The 19,396-nt window shown below is 48.1% G+C and overlaps 1 long non-coding RNA gene across 2 annotated transcripts in view; it reads left to right on the top strand.

Moving 5' to 3' along the window:
• LOC143959116 (uncharacterized) overlaps positions 1-19,396 on the top strand; it is a 126,274-nt gene that overhangs the window by 38,538 nt on the left and 68,340 nt on the right. The gene's annotated exons all lie outside the window — the stretch shown is intronic.

Here is a 19,396-nt window from a genome sequence, read left to right as displayed (position 1 = left end):
CCCCTGTATTTACTATTGGACTATTATGGACTACATATTGCCATTTTGAGGTATCTGAGCATTGCACCTTTTTTTTTTTTTTTTTTGTCAAACAGTTATATATGTCGACCAGTGTGAACAGGGAGAGTCCCTCCCTCCCCAGATCCCTGCTCTTTGAAGTCATTAATTTACATATGTAAGAAAGAACCCCTTTCATAATAATCTCCCACAGACCTTCCTCTGTCATCTTTCAGTAAGTCACTCTTTGGCATGTCGCTAGATCCACTGCAAACCTAAAGTGGGTTCTCTTTTTAAAGCTAATAGTGTTCCCTTTGATTTATAAAGGGAAACGCCATCTCAAAATGAGTTTCTCTTTAATATCCATAACAGACCCTGGTTCAGAATGAGGGCATGCTAGGATTTTAAAAGGGAACTCTGGCCAAAATTAAACGCTGTGTAGCGTTTCCCTTTTATAATGACAGACCCTCTTCCAGGAATAGGGTCAGCTATGATTATGAAAGGCAACTTCATTGCAAAAATGTAAAACCCTGTAGGGTTTCCCTTTACATACATTATGAACCCCTATTCTTTAAATGCCTGTTACATTAAACATTCCATACCAGACCTTCATTCGGGATTGCATGCCATGAATAGAAGCTGCAAAACTGCTCCAAAAGTAATGTGTGTGGTTTTCTCTCCAATATCCATACCAGACCTTTATCCAGGAATATGGTCAGCTTCATCAAAGCCAACTGAGATTGCCTTTTAATATCGCAATCCTAATCCTTGATTGACATCTGCTGATTCTAAAGAGTCACTCCACTGCAAAACTAAAGTGTAGTGGTCTCCTTTATATCCATTTGAGACTCTAATGCTAGATGAGGGTCTAGTATGGATAATAAAGTGGAACATCGGAGCTTGCAAAAAAAAATTGGTGGGTTCCCCTTTAATACCTGACCCTCATCTAGTATTATGGTCTGATTATTAAAGGGCACTCCATTGCAAAAATTAAAAGCATCGTGGGTATCTTCAACTTTAATATCCTAAAACCCTAATCCAGGAATAGGGTCAGATACGAACTATAAAGTGCAACTCTCTCTCAAAGCTAGCACGTGATGTTCCCCTTAAAGTGGAAGTAAACCCATCGATTTAAACAGTTTAAAAAAAAAAGGCATGCCGGGAATGCTAACTGCACATTAGCTGTGCTCTCAGCCAAACTATCAAACCATCCAATGGATGGTGTCGTAATGAATCGCATGTGCAGCACCATAGCAGTTGAAGATTAAACTGAGGCAAAGAGGCAACTTCCTTGGCTGAAAACAAAGAAAAATAAGGGGAGTTTACTTCCACTTTAAATCTCCATGCCAGCTTCTTATCCAAGATTAAAGGGGTTGTAAACCCTTTGTTTTTCACCTTAAGGCACTCTATCTCCCCAGAGCCACCCCTTTTTTATTTGCCTGACCCTGATATTACCAGTGATGCGAACAAGCCCAGCAGCTGCAGCCGCTGTCTCGGGTCCTTATTGGATGGCTTGATAGCAGCAGCCATTGGCGGCTGCTGTCGGTCAAATCCATACACAATCTTAATCCAGAATTAACACAATTCCTGTAACAAGTACAGAGCAGTTCCTTCTCACGGCTGCCAAAACAAGCAGCAAAAGTCAATGTTTATCAACTGTTGAAAGATGAAAAACATTGTATCGTTGATCAAGGGGATGAACTTTGGTCTGCAAATGAGGTCAGTTTAACCACTTAAAGTGGCTAAGCCACTCTAACCTGTATATACCATCAGCACTATCTCCTATTGTAGTATCCCTCTCTTTATTTATTTTTGGCGTGAGCCACCGGGGGGGATCTGACTCTGGCGATCTGACTCTGGCCCCATATTGCTAATTAGCAACTGGTTGTTGCAGTTGTTTGGCACCAACCTGGGACCAGCTTCGGATCACACTGGCGTCCGGACATATGTTTTATGTAAGCACTGTTTTTTTGTGTATATGTTCCTTCTTTGTTAGTGTCTGTTGGGACTGAGTATTGGTATTCGATCAACAGTGAATACATTAGGTTATTTTATGGTGGCCTCTCTATATAGACTTTCAAGCCTCTTTTAGTGAACTTTATACATTAAAGTGGAGTATATTTTCCCTAATTTCTAATGAATGAAAATGTTGATATTTTTTTAGGGATGCACCGAAATTTCGACCGCTGAAACATATCGGCCGAAAATGCCCTTTTCGGCTATTTGCCGAAAGAGAAAAACGGCCAATAATGGAGCCGAAAATGGGGCGTGGCCTGGGTGGGGGTGGGTCTCCGCCCCCCACCCCTGGTGCCGCCCATCATGAAAAGCTAGATCATGCTATAGTGCAGGGGAGCCGCCTCTGCCGCCTGTTTGATCCCAGTGCCGGGAACATCACAGCTTTCAGTTCAATAGCTGTGTTCCCGGCCACACGCCGTTACATACAGCCCCTCCCCCTTGTCCGGGCACTTTGATAGACAGATCACCCGCAGGATTGGACGGAAATGAAAGCTGTGATGTTCCCGGCGCTGTGATCAAACAGGCGGCAGAGGTGGCTCTCCTCTTCTCTCTTCCCTTCACAGGCTGGCTGCAATAATAAGGGGACACGCTGGCTGCAATAATAAGGGGACACGCTGGCTGCAATAATAAGGGGACACGCTGGCTGCAATAATAAGGGGACACGCTGGCTGCAATAATAAGGGGACACGCTGGCTGCAATAATAAGGGGACACGCTGGCTGCAATAATAAGGGGACACTGACCATTTCCTGTACCATGTCCCCTGTCTCTGACCATCTCCTGTACAAAAATATATTTTTTAAAATATGTTTCGGTATCGGTGCTGTTTCGGTTTTCAGCCTAGTGTATTTTTCATTTTCGGTATCTGTTTCGGCACCAAAAAACCCATTCGGTGCACCCCTATATTTTTTGAAATGTTGGTGTTTTGCTCCTCAGTGAGCCTCACTTTTCTCTGGGTCACTTGTCTTTAGGAACCCATGTTTTTGGTTCATGTACTGTGATAGAGGTTAGAGGACTTTTTTAATACCCTTTTCTGACACTTTTTAAATATATTTTTTTTTCTTCAGCCTACTAATTAAGGGGAGTGTTTAATTGAACACAGGTGCTTGAGGTCTATATAACTTTGTGTAGAACTCATGTGAGCCTGCTCATCTTGACTCTGCTGGAACTCTAAGTGGAACTGGTCAAAGTGGTGAGTTAAAAACCGGGGTTGTAGTACCCGTGTAGTGTATCGTTAGTACTTGTATATTGTGGGTGCCCGCTGGTCTGTGAGTACCTGTGTACTGTCTCGTTGAGTATTCGGGTCAAGAAGCTAGTTAGGTAATTTGGACTGGGTATAATCTCTAATCCTCAAATTAATAGGTACGATGACTGGCGTTTGTGATAGACCACCCAATGTTAATGAGAAGGTGGAGACTCCGCTCCTTGCACAGATAGAAAGGGCTGGGACAGTGATGGGGATTTTAACTACATAGAAATTGACTGGGGTAATGGCACTGCTGGGACAGGTAAAGGGCAAAAATGTATAAACCTATTACAGGACAATTTTATGGTCCAGTTTGAGGCCCCAACTAGGAATCATGCTCTGTTGGACCTGGTGATCTCAAACCGTGCAAAGCGTATTACTAATGTTCAGATAAAGGAACACCTGGGTAGCGGTGACCATAACATGATTTCATTTGATGTTAGCTGTAAGCAACAATCGCATACGGGAAAGATAAACGCACTTAATTTCAAGAGAGCAAATTTTCCAAGGATGAGGTCTGCTCTCCAGGACTTAGACTGGGAGAGAATATTGGCATCAATGGGCACAGAACAGAAATGGGAATTCTTCACAAAGACTGTTTATGATCTCACGGCAAAGTATATTCCCATGGGCAATAAGTTTAAACGGCTAAAAATAAAACCGATGTGGCTCGTGGCCAAAGTTAAAGCTATGAACTATAAAAAGCTTTTAAAAAAATATAAAAATGAAGGAACACTAGTGTCATTTAACCACTTAAGGAACGCTACATGTAGATATAAGTCGGCAGAATGGCATGTACCCGTACGCCTGCCTTCCAGTGGGTGGGGGGTCCGATCGGACCCCCCTCCTGCTGGCTGCGGTGGTCCGTTTTGCTTCAGGAGCGATCCGGGATGAGGGGATGGCCATTAGTTTCTGCCCATCCCCTCTCGATTGCTCTTGGAGAATGAGAAGCTTCCCCTGCCTGTGTAGTGTAAACACAGGCGGGGAGGAAGTGATGTCACTCTCCTCGGTGCGGTCTTGTTGACCCGACTGCGAGGAGAGGACATAGTAAGTGTGCACCAACACTACACTGACATGTAGGTACACATAGGCACACTGTCGCCCCCCCAGTCAGTGTCACTGATTGCAGTGATAATTTCTTTACTGATCACTGCATTCAGTGTCAGTTGTGACAGTAAAAAGTGTCAGGGCAGTTAGTGTTAGGTCCAGGGTAGCCCCCTACCCCCCCAATAAAAATTTAACCCCCTGATTGCCCCTAGAGTTAACCTTCACCCCCTTTTGCCAGTGTCACTAAGCAATAGTTTTTCTGATCACTGCATTGGTGTCACTGGTGCCGCTAGGTTTTTATAGCGTTGGGTACCCCATATACTAACCAATAAAGGTTTTAACCCCCTGATTGCCCCTAGAGTTAACCCTTTCACCAGTGATTGACGTATAAGTGTTACGGGTGACTCCCAGCCGGTGATATCGATTGGGTTTTAGGGCCAGATAGGGTCTGCGTCGCCCCAGGCAGCGCGAGGTTAGTGCCAGTACCACTAAAACCCACGCGCAAAGCCTAAACCTCCCGTAGTGGTATAGTATCTGAACAGATCAATATCTGATCAGATCTATACTAGCGTCCCCAGCAGTTTAGGGTTCCAAAAAAATGCATTGTTAGCGGGATCAGCCCAGATACCTGCTAGCACCTGCGTTTTGCCCCTCTGCCCAGCCCACCCAAGTGCAGTATCGATCGATCACTGTCACTTACAAAACACTAAACACACAACTGCAGCGTTTGCAGACCTCAGGCCTGATCCCTGTGATTGCTAACAGTTTTTTTGGTAGCCTTTTATATTTAAATCCTGAAGGCGGTGCTGGGTTTTCAGGGTCCCGTACGCGGCTAGGCTCCCAAAAAGTCCCACACATTTGGTATCCCCGTACTCAGGTGAAGCAGCAGAATTTATTTTGGGGTGTAATTTCACTTATGCCCATAGCATGTGTGAGCAATGTATCATTTAGTGACAACTTTTTGTAAACTTTTTTTGTCATTATTCCATCACTTGGGACAAAAAAATATTCAATGGGCTCAATATGCCCTTCAATTTCCTTGGGGTGTCTACTTTCCAAAATGGGGTCATTTGGGGGGGTGTACTGCCCTGCCATTTTAGCACCTCAAGAAATGAGATGGGCAGTCATAAAAGCTGTGTAAATTCCGGAAAATGTACTCTAGTTTGCAGATGCTATAACTTTTGCGCAAACCAATAAATATATGCTTATTGACTTTTTTTTTTTTTTCTAGACATGTGCCTTATTGCATTTCGGCCTAAATGTATTACTAAAATTTAGTTTATTTGATTTTTCTTATAACAAAAATTAGAAAATATATTTCAAAATTTTCTGTCTTTTATATCGTAAAAAATAAAAATCGCAGAGGCAATCAAATACCATCAAAAGAAAGCTCTATTTGTGGGAAGAAAAGGACGCAAATTTTGTTTGGGTACAACATTGCATGACTGCGCAATTACCAGTTAAAGCAGTGCAGTGCGAAATTGTAAAAAAGACCTCTGGTCCTTAGGCTGACAATTGGTCCGGGGCTGAAGTGGTTAAATGTTACAAAGAATATAACATATGTAAAAAAATCAAGGATGCAAAAGATAAGACAATCCCCAAAAAATTCTTGAAATATATTAGAAGTAAAAAGGTCAAGTCTGAGCATGTAGGCCCTTTATAAAATAATCTGGAGTGGGTGACTTGGGGACAAAGGCTAACTTATTAAATACTTTCTTCAGCTCTATGTATACAAGAGCATGGGGGTGGTTGTGACGCAGCCCCAAATCCACAATGGCTCAAAAGTGATATGATCCAGAAATATTTGGACAGAATAAAGGTGGATAAAGCACCTGGACCTGATGGCATCCACCCACGGATCCTAAAAGAATTGAGCTCTGTCATTTCAAAGCCATTGTATCTAATTTTTAGGGACTCATTAATGACAGGAAATAGTACCACTGGATTGGCGCAGGGCCAATGTGGTGACTATATTTAAAAGGGGAACAAAGTCTTTACCAAGTAACTATAGACCCGTTAGTTTAACTTCTATAGTTGGGAAGATACTGGAGGGATTAATAAAAGACCACATAGACGAGTTCTTGCAGGAAAAAAATATTTTAAGCAACAGACAGCATGGATTCATGAAAGAGAAGCTGTCAGACAAACCCGTTTTCTTTTTGAGGTGGTAAGTAAAACCTTGGACAGAGGGGTGGCGGTGGACGTGGTATACTTGGATTTTGCAAAAGCGTTCAATATTAATATCTTTATAAATATTGGGTCTGGGATCAAAAGTAACATTTCCGTCTTTGCTGATGACACCAAGCTATGCCATGCAATGCCAAGCTGCGATTTCCAAAGCGAGCACAGTCCTTTCCTGTATTGAGAGGTATGGACTCCAGAGAGATATATAATTTTGCCCCTGTTCAAATCATTAGTAAGACCTCATCTGGAATATGCAGTTCAGTTTTGGGCACCAGTTCTCAAAAAGGATATCGGGGAACTAAAGTACAGAGAAGGGCAACCAAACTGATAAGAGGCATGGAGGAACTCGGCTATGAGGAAAGATTAGAGGAGCTGAATTTATTCACTCTTGATAACGGATTAAGGGGGGATATGATCATCATGTACAAATATATAAGGGGTCCATATAGTGAATAGGGCCGAAACAACTAATCGATCTGCCAGTAACATAATGGGGTTAAAAAAAACTAAAATGATCCCTTAATTAGTACAAAAAGAGCAAATCGCTACTGTAAATATTACTTTCACAGCTCTACAGTAAAAAAATGAACCCCTTTCAGTAGTGATCTACTTTTTTTCTACTATAAAGGGCTAATTTTAGGTTTTTTTAACCCCATTATATTAGTAAACATCTTAGACCTGGTTCACATCTATATGTTGGTGCTTTTTGCAGAAACTCACTACAGTTCATTTACATGGTTTCCTATAGGACACGTTCACATCTGAAAGGGTCGGGGACTTTTAACGCAAAATGCTTCTTCATTGGTTCAATATACTTCAATGGAGAAGCTGCACAAAAGCATGTAATGCGTTTTCACAGCAATTTGTGTTTTTTAATCTATACAAAAAAAAGCAAAAATACAAATTGCAGTAAAAATCACGTGTGCAGAAATAAAAAACGCACAGCAAAAAGCAATGCAGAAACAGATCCAAAGCAAACGGCATAGGTGTGCACCGAGCCTTATGCTGGCCACACCGATCAATTGTCAGGTGAGAATATTCAGACGAAAAATTTTTGTACATTCACTGAGTGAAAGAATTTTTTGAAGCTTTCACTTGTTTTTAACATTCTGTTTTTAAAATTGATGCAATTTCTGATTGAAAACCACAAACGCTGTCTGAAAATTCCTTTGACTAAGAAGTTTTCGATTTCCAAATTTTCCCGTCACTGTGGTTGAAAATGAACGTCAATTTGACCCACTTTTTTTTTTGTTTTTTTAAAGGGTATTAATCAAAACAATCGGCCAACTAATCGATTATGAAAATAATCGTTAGTTGCACCCCTAATAGTGAACTTGGTGTCGAGTTATTCACTTTACAGTCAACAAAGAGGACAAGGGGGCACTCTTTACGTCTAGAGGAAAAGAGATTTCATCTCCAAATACGGAAAGGTTTCTTCACAGTAAAAGCTGTGAAAATGTGGAATAGACTCCCTGCAGAGGTGGTTCTGGCCAGCTCAGTGGATTGCTTTAAGAAAGGTCTGGATTATTTCCTAAGTGTACATAATATAACTGGGTACTGACATTTATAGGTAAAGTTGATCCAGAGGAAAATCTGATTGCCTCTCTGGGGATCAGGAAGGAATTTTTTCCCCTGCTGTAGCAAATTGGATCATGCTCTGGGGTTTTTGCCTTCCTCTGGATAAACTGTGGGTATAGAACTGGGTATATGGGATTGTAAAATAAATTTATATATATATATATATATATATATATATATATATATATTTGGATGGATTTGTTTTGTTTGTTTTTTCCAACCTAACTATGTAAAAACCCCATGCAATATTTACCACACGCAATATTGGTAGACCTGTTTTTCTTTTCTTTGTAGTATCCTCTGTGTGAATTAGAAAAATGCTGCAAATGACTTGCTTAGCTGCTGAGATTGCGATCACATGGCTAGCCAGCTTTCTCATTTCCTCCTGTAAGATGCAACAGGCGGGGCTGAGATTCCCCTGCTGATGTCAGTCTGGAGGGGAAGAGGCGAGAGCTGGCTGGTCATGTGATCACAATCTCAGAAGGGGACGCTGCAATAGGGAGGCAGTGCTGATGGTGTATACAGGTTAGTGTTGAGAGCAGCAGGAGGGGCAGCTTGCACACAGGAGCAGAGGATAGCAGGCTGCTGATGGAGGCACATAAACTGACCACGGTGTCAGGTCTCAGTTGTCATGGTTACTGTGATCAGGTTACAGAGGAAGGGGGAGAAACTTGCATGATCAGACCGCGTTTTTAAGGCGTTACAGGGGGCCAAATGACACAGGACAAGCAGTGTCTTATAACGTGCTTTAAATGAGCAGGATCCATCTTTTTTTCTTTAGTCTTTAAATAGTTTAGCCCAAACCTTTTTCTGACACTTGTTGCTTAAAAATTAAGTTTATTTTTTGTTCGAACATTACTTGGAAGCCCCCAAACATTGTGTGTATATGTGGCAACATGTCAAGAAGCTATTGCAGTGTTGCTTAATAGGGTTCGAAACATAGGGGTCATAGAAGACCTGATGCTCTCAGCCCAGGATAGAAAAGAGCAGTACATAAAAACTTGGACACCATGGAATTTGTCTACTCAGAAGAAAGGGAATTGTTGAGCAATACGGTAGGGGAATGAGTCCCCCTCGCCTTTTGAAACCTAAAATTTGGAGTCAATGACCCCCCCCCAACTGGGAGAGAGAGGTTGGGTTTCTGGGATTTTTTTTTTTATGCTTTGGGGGTGGGAATATTTTTTTGAAATGTAAAAAAAAATTGGAACCCCCAAACATTGTGTGTGTATATGTGGCAACATGTCAACAAGGTCTGGTGAACTCCATGCCCAAGAGGATTAAGGCTGGTCTTAGACTTCATTAATTTTCAACTTAAATCAGAACAAGTAGTAATTCAGATCTCTCTCCCTAAGGTGTCAGTGGCTGCATGTGAGATAAAAGTGTATGTATGTAGCTGCGGGTTACATATAGTCATACAGTAGACCACACGGTTTTCTGGCTGGGTATGAGTGGAGACATCCCAGAACACAGACAAGCCTACAGTCTGGTCTACAGCAGGGGTGCTCAGCCAATCACAGCAAGCACCTAGTCCGTTTTTTTTTTACAAAGTCTCCGCCCATATCTGGAACACAGTGTGGTATAGTGTATAGTACTGGAGTATGTAGCTGCAGAACGTAGTTTTGCACATGCAGCGGGCTGAAAGCTTAGGGAGAGACAATCAATGACTGACAGTTTGTCCCAAACAACAAACTGTCTAAAGAACAACATAATATGGCAGAAGGCTGTTCTGTTTCACAGTATCTGTAAAATATTTTTAACATATGCTAAATGCAATAAATATTTTAAATTTTATTCAGCTTGAGAACTATAGTAGTCTTTTTTCCCCCAAGTTCTCTCCCTAAGGTGTCAGCGGCTGCATGTGCGATAAAAGTGTATGTAGCTGCGAGTTACATAGTCATACAGTAGACTGCACTATGTTCCGGCCCCCGGGTATGAGCGGAGACACCCCGGTACACAGTCTGGTCTACAGCAGCGGTGCTCGGGCAAAAAAGGAAGCAATGTAGACTAGTCTGTTTCTGGAAGTCTCCGCCCATATCTGGAACACAGTGTGGTATAGTGGATAGTACTGGAGTATGTAGACAGCCACAGATACAGAACATACAGTTTTGCACATGCAGCGGGTTGAAAGCTTAGGGAGAGACATAGTTTGGCCCAACAGCAGCAAACTATGTACCATATTTATCGGCATATAACTCGTACATATTTCCCCTTAAAAGCAGGGGAAAATCGCGGGTGAGTGTTATACACCGATCCCCCGCAGTTCTGAGCCTCTAGGCGGCTTCTGGCTGTTCTCGGCAGCCAAAAGCTTCCGAGAATGGCTTAAGGACGAAATCTATTTAAAAACTAAACCCCAGGAGGCAGATAAAAAAATAAAAAATTATACAATTCCCTGATTAAATTTCATTTGGAATGGATTGCTTGCATGCTATATTAAATTTTTTGAGCTATTCTGTAGTATAGTATACTTTAACTTCATGCGATTGTTGTCATTGAATTTGTCAGCATAGTTGTTAGGAATCTCCTCTTGTGATCAGTCAAAACTCCAGATGTATTGAGAAGCAGACAATTTATTTATGAAGTGGCCCACAACAGACATGCTTACAGGACAAGCTGCAGAAAAATGTCTACCAAAAAATGTGTCCCCCCCTCCTCATTCCTACAAGAATACCACCACTATGCTTCTATTGGCTGAGGAAACATGGATAACGTTGTCATGGTACGCGATCGTACTTTATTTTGATATTCATGTTCCCATACATTCTTAGGCTATCATATTTAGTTAAATCTAATCATCCTACAACTTACTATGGAGTTAATTAAGACAAAACAATACAACAAGTAAATACAATAATGTGCTCAGAAGTAAGCTTTTAAAAATCGGTCTCAGGAATATTGTTTTTCTAAGGCCTCATGCACACGAGACGCAGTTAAACGCACGTTCAGATGCAGTTGGACAGTTTTTTCAACTGCACCTGAACTCATTCAATGTTATCCTATGTGTCCATGCACACAGTCTCGTTTTTTTCCATTTATATGCAGTTGCGTTTAATCTCGTTTTTCCAGAAGCAAAAAAATGCTTTCAGAAACAAAAATTTCTGCGTTTCAGACGCAAAACGCGGCACCCGCGTTTAGCCGCGTTTGCGTTTATATGCGTTTTTAAAGGTGACCTTTTTTTACATTAAAAATCTCAAAAATGATTGCAAATGATGAAAAACCATTAGAAAAATATTTTAAACAATTGCAATTGCAAGTGGGCAATCCACAACTTGTGGCAAGTGGGCAATCCACAACTTGTGGCAAGTGGGCAATCCACAACTTGTGGCAAGTGACGTGGAAAGTGGACAATCCACAACTTGTGGCAGGGGACGTGGCAAGTGGACAATCCACTTGTGGCAGGGGACGTGGCAAGTGACGTGGCAAGTGGACAATCCACTTGTGGCAGGGGACGTGGCAAGTGGACAATCCACTTGTGGCAGGTGATGTGGCAGGTGATGTGGCAGGTGATGTGGCAGGTGATGTGGCAGGTGGACAATCCACAGCTTGTGGCAAGTGGACAATCCACAACTTGTGGCAAGTGGACAATCCACAACTTGTGGCAAGTGACGTGGCAGGTGACGTGGCAGGTGACGTGGCAGGTGACGTGGCAAGTGACGTGGCAGGTGACGTGGCAGGTGACGTGGCAAGTGACGTGGCAAGTGGACAATCCACTTGTGGCAGGTGATGTGGCAGGTGATGTGGCAGGTGATGTGGCAGGTGATGTGGCAGGTGATGTGGCAGGTGATGTGGCAGGTGATGTGGCAGGTGATGTGGCAGGTGGACAATCCACAACTTGTGGCAAGTGGACAATCCACAACTTGTGGCAAGTGGACAATCCACAACTTGTGGCAAGTGGACAATCCACAACTTGTGGCAAGTGGACAATCCACAACTTGTGGCAGGTGACATGGCAGGTGATGTGGCAAGTGGACAATCCACAGCTTGTGGCAAGTGGACAATCCACAACTTGTGGCAGGTGATGTGGCAAGTGAACAATCCACAACTTGTGGCAGGTGACGTGGCAGGTGACGTGGCAGGTGACGTGGCAAGTGACGTGGCAGGTGACGCGTCAAGTAGACAATCCACAACTTGTGGCAGGTGATGTGGCTGGTGACGTGGAAAGTGGACAATCCACATCTCGTGGCAGGTGACGTGGCTGGTGACGTGGAAAGTGGACAATCCACATCTCGTGGCAGGTGACGTGGCTGGTGACGTGGAAAGTGGACAATCCACATCTCGTGGCAGGTGACGTGGCAGGTGGACAATCCAAAACTCATGGCAGGTGACGTAGCAGGTGGACAATCCACAGCTTGTGGCAGGTGACGTGGCAAGTGGACAATCCCCAACTTGTGGCAAGTGACGTGGCAAGTGGACAATCCCCAACTTGTGGCAAGTGACGTGGCAAGTGGACAATCCCCAACTTGTGGCAAGTGACGTGGCAAGTGGACAATCCACAACTTGTGGCAAGTGACGTGGCAAGTGGACAATCCACAACTTGTGGCAGGTGCCGTGGCAAGTGACACGGCAAATGCAAGTGTACAACTGCTCTCTATGCTGCTGCTGCTCACTCTGATCAAAATAGCAGAAATAGTTAAAAAAAAATGCTTTGAGAGCTTGGGGAGGGTCTACATGATGTTATCTTTATAAACGCGTCTAAACGCGGCATGCAAATGCGGCAAAACGCGTGTTTCTAAACGCGCGTTTCAGCTTTTTTTTAACAGAGGTTTCATCTGCGTCTCGTGTGCATGAGGCCTAATAGTCACACAATAAACATTTTCTAACAGTAGTATTATAACTAAGTAAGTTATATATGTTGAAACATGATAGTACGCAATAAAATATATAATAGTTATTAAAGATATTTATTGCGTACTGTCTTTTAAAACATGTGCTTGCTGTCATGTCAGTGTGTACTGTATAACTAATGACTATACTGTGACAAACAACAAATTCAATGACAACAAGGGCATACATTTAATTTTATAGTATACTACAGAATAAATGGCATGGCATTCCATTGCAAATCAGTTTTATTATATATAATATTTTTGCTACAAGTCAGATGAAATGCACTACAGACAGATATTTTAATACCATACTGCATGGCACAAAGGCCAAGTAGTAATGTTTGACTGTTATGTCAGTTTCAGTAGTATAATAAAATTAGTTTGATTGTTTAAGGCAAAATAAACCAATGCATTGCTCACCGGCGAAATAGTAGTAATAGCCATCCAGGAGTGACAGTGCCCACTCTTGTACTTTAGTATGCTATGTGCAGCCCTCTATGAAGCCCTCTCACAAAATTGACATACTGCAACAATCAACTCAAAACCTCATGATCTCATTGTACTTAACCAGTGTAAATACCTTTACTGAATAAAACAAAAAGTGAAAAATAGTGTCTTAACTTTTAAAGCATAATATACAGTTAAGCTGCACGATTCTGGATAAAATTAAATTAAAATTGTTTGCTTCGTATAAAGATCAAGTTTCTCGGCGCAACATTTTACTTTCTACAAAAAAAATTTGTGCCAACTTTTGTTTAGTTTTTTTTTAATCTGTTGAAGTAATTTTTGGGAACAATATTTGAAAGGCCCCTTACACACGTGGTGATCCGCTCGCTCAGCGGGGATCGCTCCGTTGTCCCCGTTGAGCTGGCGGCGGACAGGACCGCCCTGTCAGATCTCTGCTCTCCTCTATGGGGATCGGATGAGCACGGACTATCTGTCCGTGTTCATCAGATCCGCTTTGCAGACGGAAAGTATTTTCCTCCGTCTGCAGAATCGGACAGTAGCGGAGGCGGACAATAGCGGGTGTCTGCGGATATTCATCCGCAGACACCCGCTATCCCATAGGGATGCATGTATGTCCATATTTAATCCACAAACGGATGGATGAAATGCGGACATAATGTCCGCATGTGTGAAAGGGGCCAAAGACTGCTGCCCAAATACAGCGTGACAAAATATTGCAACAATTTGGATTAGTAAACCACAGACTATAATCTTGCTGGAATTGGGAGGATTTGACATGACTATTCCTTAAAGGGGCCCAGAAATCGGAGTGGTTCAGGGTAGCACTCGATTTCTTATACACAGGTTCTTGCACTGGTATACTATACCCAACAACATTTTACATGTTTAGAGGCTATATACTATACATTTCTCTATTACAGTATGCTTTTCTGGATGGTCTTTTATGGCTATATGAAAAAAATTCAATAAAAAAACATTGATCACAAAATAATGCAACAACTGCCATTATATTCTTTAGCGTGTATATCTATCTATTATCTCTATATATCTATACTTGTAAATATTTCATTTAGGGATGCACCGAAGCAGCCTCCTCGCGGGTCCCAGCAGCTGCCTTCGCTCCTCATGGTCCCAGTAGCTGCCTCAAGGGTCCCAGCAGCTGTCTTCGCTCCTCATGGTCCCAGTCGTCGCCTCAAGGGTCCCAGTAGCTGCCTTCGCTCCTCATGGTCCCAGTAGCTGCCTTCGCTCCTCATGGTCCCAGTAGCTGCCTTCGCTCCTCATGGTCCCAGTAGCTGCCTTCGCTCCTCATGGTCCCAGTAGCTGCCTTCGCTCCTCATGGTCCCAGTAGCTGCCTTCGCTCCTCATGGTCCCAGCAGCTGCCTTCGCTCCTCATGGTCCCAGCAGCCGCCTTCGCTCCTCATGGTCCCAGCAGCCGCCTTCGCTCCTCATGGTCCCAGCAGCCGCCTTCGCTCCTCATGGTCCCAGCAGCCGCCTTCGCTCCTCATGGTCCCAGCAGCCGTTTTCGCTCCTCATGGTCCCAGCAGCCGCCTTCGCTCCTCATGGTCCCAGCAGCCGCCTTCGCTCCTCATGGTCCCAGCAGCCGCCTTCGCTCCTCATGGTCCCAGCAGCCGCCTTCGCTCCTCATGGTCCCAGCAGCCGCCTTCGCTCCTCATGGTCCCAGCAGCCGCCTTCGCTCCTCATGGTCCCAGCAGCCGCCTTCGCTCCTCATGGTCCCAGCAGCCGCCTTCGCTCCTCATGGTCCCAGCAGCCGCCTTCGCTCCTCATGGTCCCAGCAGCCGCCTTCGCTCCTCATGGTCCCAGCAGCCGCCTTCGCTCCTCATGGTCCCAGCAGCCGCCTTCGCTCCTCATGGTCCCAGCAGCCGCCTTCGCTCCTCATGGTCCCAGCAGCCGCCTTCGCTCCTCATGGTCCCAGCAGCCGCCTTCGCTCCTCATGGTCCCAGCAGCCGCCTTCGCTCCTCATGGTCCCAGCAGCCGCCTTCGCTCCTCATGGTCCCAGCAGCCGCCTTCGCTCCTCATGGTCCCAGCAGCCGCCTTCGCTCCTCATGGTCCCAGCAGCCGCCTTCGCTCCTCATGGTCCCAGCAGCCGCCTTCGCTCCTCATGGTCCCAGCAGCCGCCTTCGCTCCTCATGGTCCCAGCAGCCGCCTTCGCTCCTCATGGTCCCAGCAGCCGCCTTCGCTCCTCATGGTCCCAGCAGCCGCCTTCGCTCCTCATGGTCCCAGCAGCCGCCTTCGCTCCTCATGGTCCCAGCAGCCGCCTTCGCTCCTCATGGTCCCAGCAGCCGCCTTCGCTCCTCATGGTCCCAGCAGCCGCCTTCGCTCCTCATGGTCCCAGCAGCCGCCTTCGCTCCTCATGGTCCCAGCAGCCGCCTTCGCTCCTCATGGTCCCAGCAGCCGCCTTCGCTCCTCATGGTCCCAGCAGCCGCCTTCGCTCCTCATGGTCCCAGCAGCCGCCTTCGCTCCTCATGGTCCCAGCAGCCGCCTTCGCTCCTCATGGTCCCAGCAGCCGCCTTCGCTCCTCATGGTCCCAGCAGCCGCCTTCGCTCCTCATGGTCCCAGCAGCCGCCTTCGCTCCTCATGGTCCCAGCAGCCGCCTTCGCTCCTCATGGTCCCAGCAGCCGCCTTCGCTCCTCATGGTCCCAGCAGCCGCCTTCGCTCCTCATGGTCCCAGCAGCCGCCTTCGCTCCTCATGGTCCCAGCAGCCGCCTTCGCTCCTCATGGTCCCAGCAGCCGCCTTCGCTCCTCATGGTCCCAGCAGCCGCCTTCGCTCCTCATGGTCCCAGCAGCCGCCTTCGCTCCTCATGGTCCCAGCAGCCGCCTTCGCTCCTCATGGTCCCAGCAGCCGCCTTCGCTCCTCATGGTCCCAGCAGCCGCCTTCGCTCCTCATGGTCCCAGCAGCCGCCTTCGCTCCTCATGGTCCCAGCAGCCGCCTTCGCTCCTCATGGTCCCAGCAGCCGCCTTCGCTCCTCATGGTCCCAGCAGCCGCCTTCGCTCCTCATGGTCCCAGCAGCCGCCTTCGCTCCTCATGGTCCCAGCAGCCGCCTTCGCTCCTCATGGTCCCAGCAGCCGCCTTCGCTCCTCATGGTCCCAGCAGCCGCCTTCGCTCCTCATGGTCCCAGCAGCCGCCTTCGCTCCTCATGGTCCCAGCAGCCGCCTTCGCTCCTCATGGTCCCAGCAGCCGCCTTCGCTCCTCATGGTCCCAGCAGCCGCCTTCGCTCCTCATGGTCCCAGCAGCCGCCTTCGCTCCTCATGGTCCCAGCAGCCGCCTTCGCTCCTCATGGTCCCAGCAGCCGCCTTCGCTCCTCATGGTCCCAGCAGCCGCCTTCGCTCCTCATGGTCCCAGCAGCCGCCTTCGCTCCTCATGGTCCCAGCAGCCGCCTTCGCTCCTCATGGTCCCAGCAGCCGCCTTCGCTCCTCATGGTCCCAGCAGCCGCCTTCGCTCCTCATGGTCCCAGCAGCCGCCTTCGCTCCTCATGGTCCCAGCAGCCGCCTTCGCTCCTCATGGTCCCAGCAGCCGCCTTCGCTCCTCATGGTCCCAGCAGCCGCCTTCGCTCCTCATGGTCCCAGCAGCCGCCTTCGCTCCTCATGGTCCCAGCAGCCGCCTTCGCTCCTCATGGTCCCAGCAGCCGCCTTCGCTCCTCATGGTCCCAGCAGCCGCCTTCGCTCCTCATGGTCCCAGCAGCCGCCTTCGCTCCTCATGGTCCCAGCAGCCGCCTTCGCTCCTCATGGTCCCAGCAGCCGCCTTCGCTCCTCATGGTCCCAGCAGCCGCCTTCGCTCCTCATGGTCCCAGCAGCCGCCTTCGCTCCTCATGGTCCCAGCAGCCGCCTTCGCTCCTCATGGTCCCAGCAGCCGCCTTCGCTCCTCATGGTCCCAGCAGCCGCCTTCGCTCCTCATGGTCCCAGCAGCCGCCTTCGCTCCTCATGGTCCCAGCAGCCGCCTTCGCTCCTCATGGTCCCAGCAGCCGCCTTCGCTCCTCATGGTCCCAGCAGCCGCCTTCGCTCCTCATGGTCCCAGCAGCCGCCTTCGCTCCTCATGGTCCCAGCAGCCGCCTTCGCTCCTCATGGTCCCAGCAGCCGCCTTCGCTCCTCATGGTCCCAGCAGCCGCCTTCGCTCCTCATGGTCCCAGCAGCCGCCTCAAAGGTCCCAGCAGCTGCCTCAAGGGTCCCAGCAGCTGCCTTCGCTCCTCATGGTCCCAGTAGTCGCCTTCGCTCCTCATGGTCCCAGCAGCCGCCTTCGCTCCTCATGGTCCCAGCAGCTCCTCATGGTCTCAGTAGTCGCCTTCGCTCCTCATGGTCCCAGTAGTCGCCTTCGCTCCTCATGGTCCCAGTAGCCGCCTTCGCTCCTCATGGTCCCAGTAGCCGCCTTCGCTCCTCATGGTCCCAGTAGCCGCCTTCGCTCCTCATGGTCCCAGCAGCTGCCTCAAAGGTCCCAGCAGCTGCCTCAAGGGTCCCAGCAGCTGCCTTCGCTCCTCATGGTCCCAGTAGTCGCCTTCGCTCCTCATGGTCCCAGTAGCTGCCTCAAGGGTCCCAGCAGCTGCCTTCGCTCCTCAATGGTCCCAGTAGCTGCCTTCGCTCCTCAATGGTCCCAGTAGCTGCCTTCGCTCCTCAATGGTCCCAGTAGCCGCCTTCGCTCCTCAATGGTCCCAGTAGCCGCCTTCGCTCCTCAATGGTCCCAGTAGCCGCCTTCGCTCCTCAATGGTCCCAGTAGCCGCCTTCGCTCCTCAATGGTCCCAGTAGCCGCCTTCGCTCCTCAATGGTCCCAGTAGTCGCCTTCGCTCCTCAATGGTCCCAGTAGTCGCCTTCGCTCCTCATGGTCCCAGTAGTCGCCTTCGCTCCTCATGGTCCCAGTAGTCGCCTTCGCTCCTCATGGTCCCAGTAGTCGCCTTCGCTCCTCAATGGTCCCAGTAGTCGCCTTCGCTCCTCAATGGTCCCAGTAGTCGCCTTCGCTCCTCAATGGTCCCAGTAGTCGCCTTCGCTCCTCAATGGTCCCAGTAGTCGCCTTCGCTCCTCAATGGTCCCAGTAGTCGCCTTCGCTCCTCAATGGTCCCAGTAGTCGCCTTCGCTCCTCAATGGTCCCAGTAGTCGCCTTCGCTCCTCATGGTCCCAGTAGTCGCCTTCGCTCCTCATGGTCCCAGTAGTCGCCTTCGCTCCTCATGGTCCCAGTAGTCGCCTTCGCTCCTCATGGTCCCAGTAGTCGCCTTCGCTCCTCATGGTCCCAGTAGTCGCCTTCGCTCCTCATGGTCCCAGTAGTCGCCTTCGCTCCTCATGGTCCCAGTAGTCGCCTTCGCTCCTCATGGTCCCAGTAGTCGCCTTCGCTCCTCATGGTCCCAGTAGTCGCCTTCGCTCCTCATGGTCCCAGTAGTCGCCTTCGCTCCTCATGGTCCCAGTAGTCGCCTTCGCTCCTCATGGTCCCAGTAGCCGCCTTCGCTCCTCATGGTCCCAGTAGCCGCCTTCGCTCCTCATGGTCCCAGTAGCTGCCTTCGCTCCTCATGGTCCCAGCAGCTGCCTCAAAGGTCCCAGCAGCTGCCTCAAGGGTCCCAGCAGCTGCCTTCGCTCCTCATGGTCCCAGTAGTCGCCTTCGCTCCTCATGGTCCCAGTAGTCGCCTTCGCTCCTCATGGTCCCAGTAGTCGCCTTCGCTCCTCATGGTCCCAGTAGTCGCCTTCGCTCCTCATGGTCCCAGTAGTCGCCTTCGCTCCTCATGGTCCCAGTAGTCGCCTTCGCTCCTCATGGTCCCAGTAGTCGCCTTCGCTCCTCATGGTCCCAGTAGCCGCCTTCGCTCCTCATGGTCCCAGTAGTCGCCTTCGCTCCTCATGGTCCCAGTAGCCGCCTTCGCTCCTCATGGTCCCAGTAGCCGCCTTCGCTCCTCATGGTCCCAGTAGCCGCCTTCGCTCCTCATGGTCCCAGTAGCCGCCTTCGCTCCTCATGGTCCCAGTAGCCGCCTTCGCTCCTCATGGTCCCAGTAGCCGCCTTCGCTCCTCATGGTCCCAGTAGCTGCCTTCGCTCCTCATGGTCCCAGTAG

This window comes from Lithobates pipiens, unplaced genomic scaffold (genome assembly GCF_037356315.1).
Source record: "Lithobates pipiens isolate NorthernLeopardFrog02 unplaced genomic scaffold, aLitPip1_a1.2 Scaffold_67, whole genome shotgun sequence".
In the NCBI taxonomy this organism is placed as follows: domain Eukaryota; kingdom Metazoa; phylum Chordata; class Amphibia; order Anura; family Ranidae; genus Lithobates; species Lithobates pipiens.
Note: the sequence above shows the minus strand (reverse complement) of the source record. Positions and strands in the feature narration are given on the sequence as shown.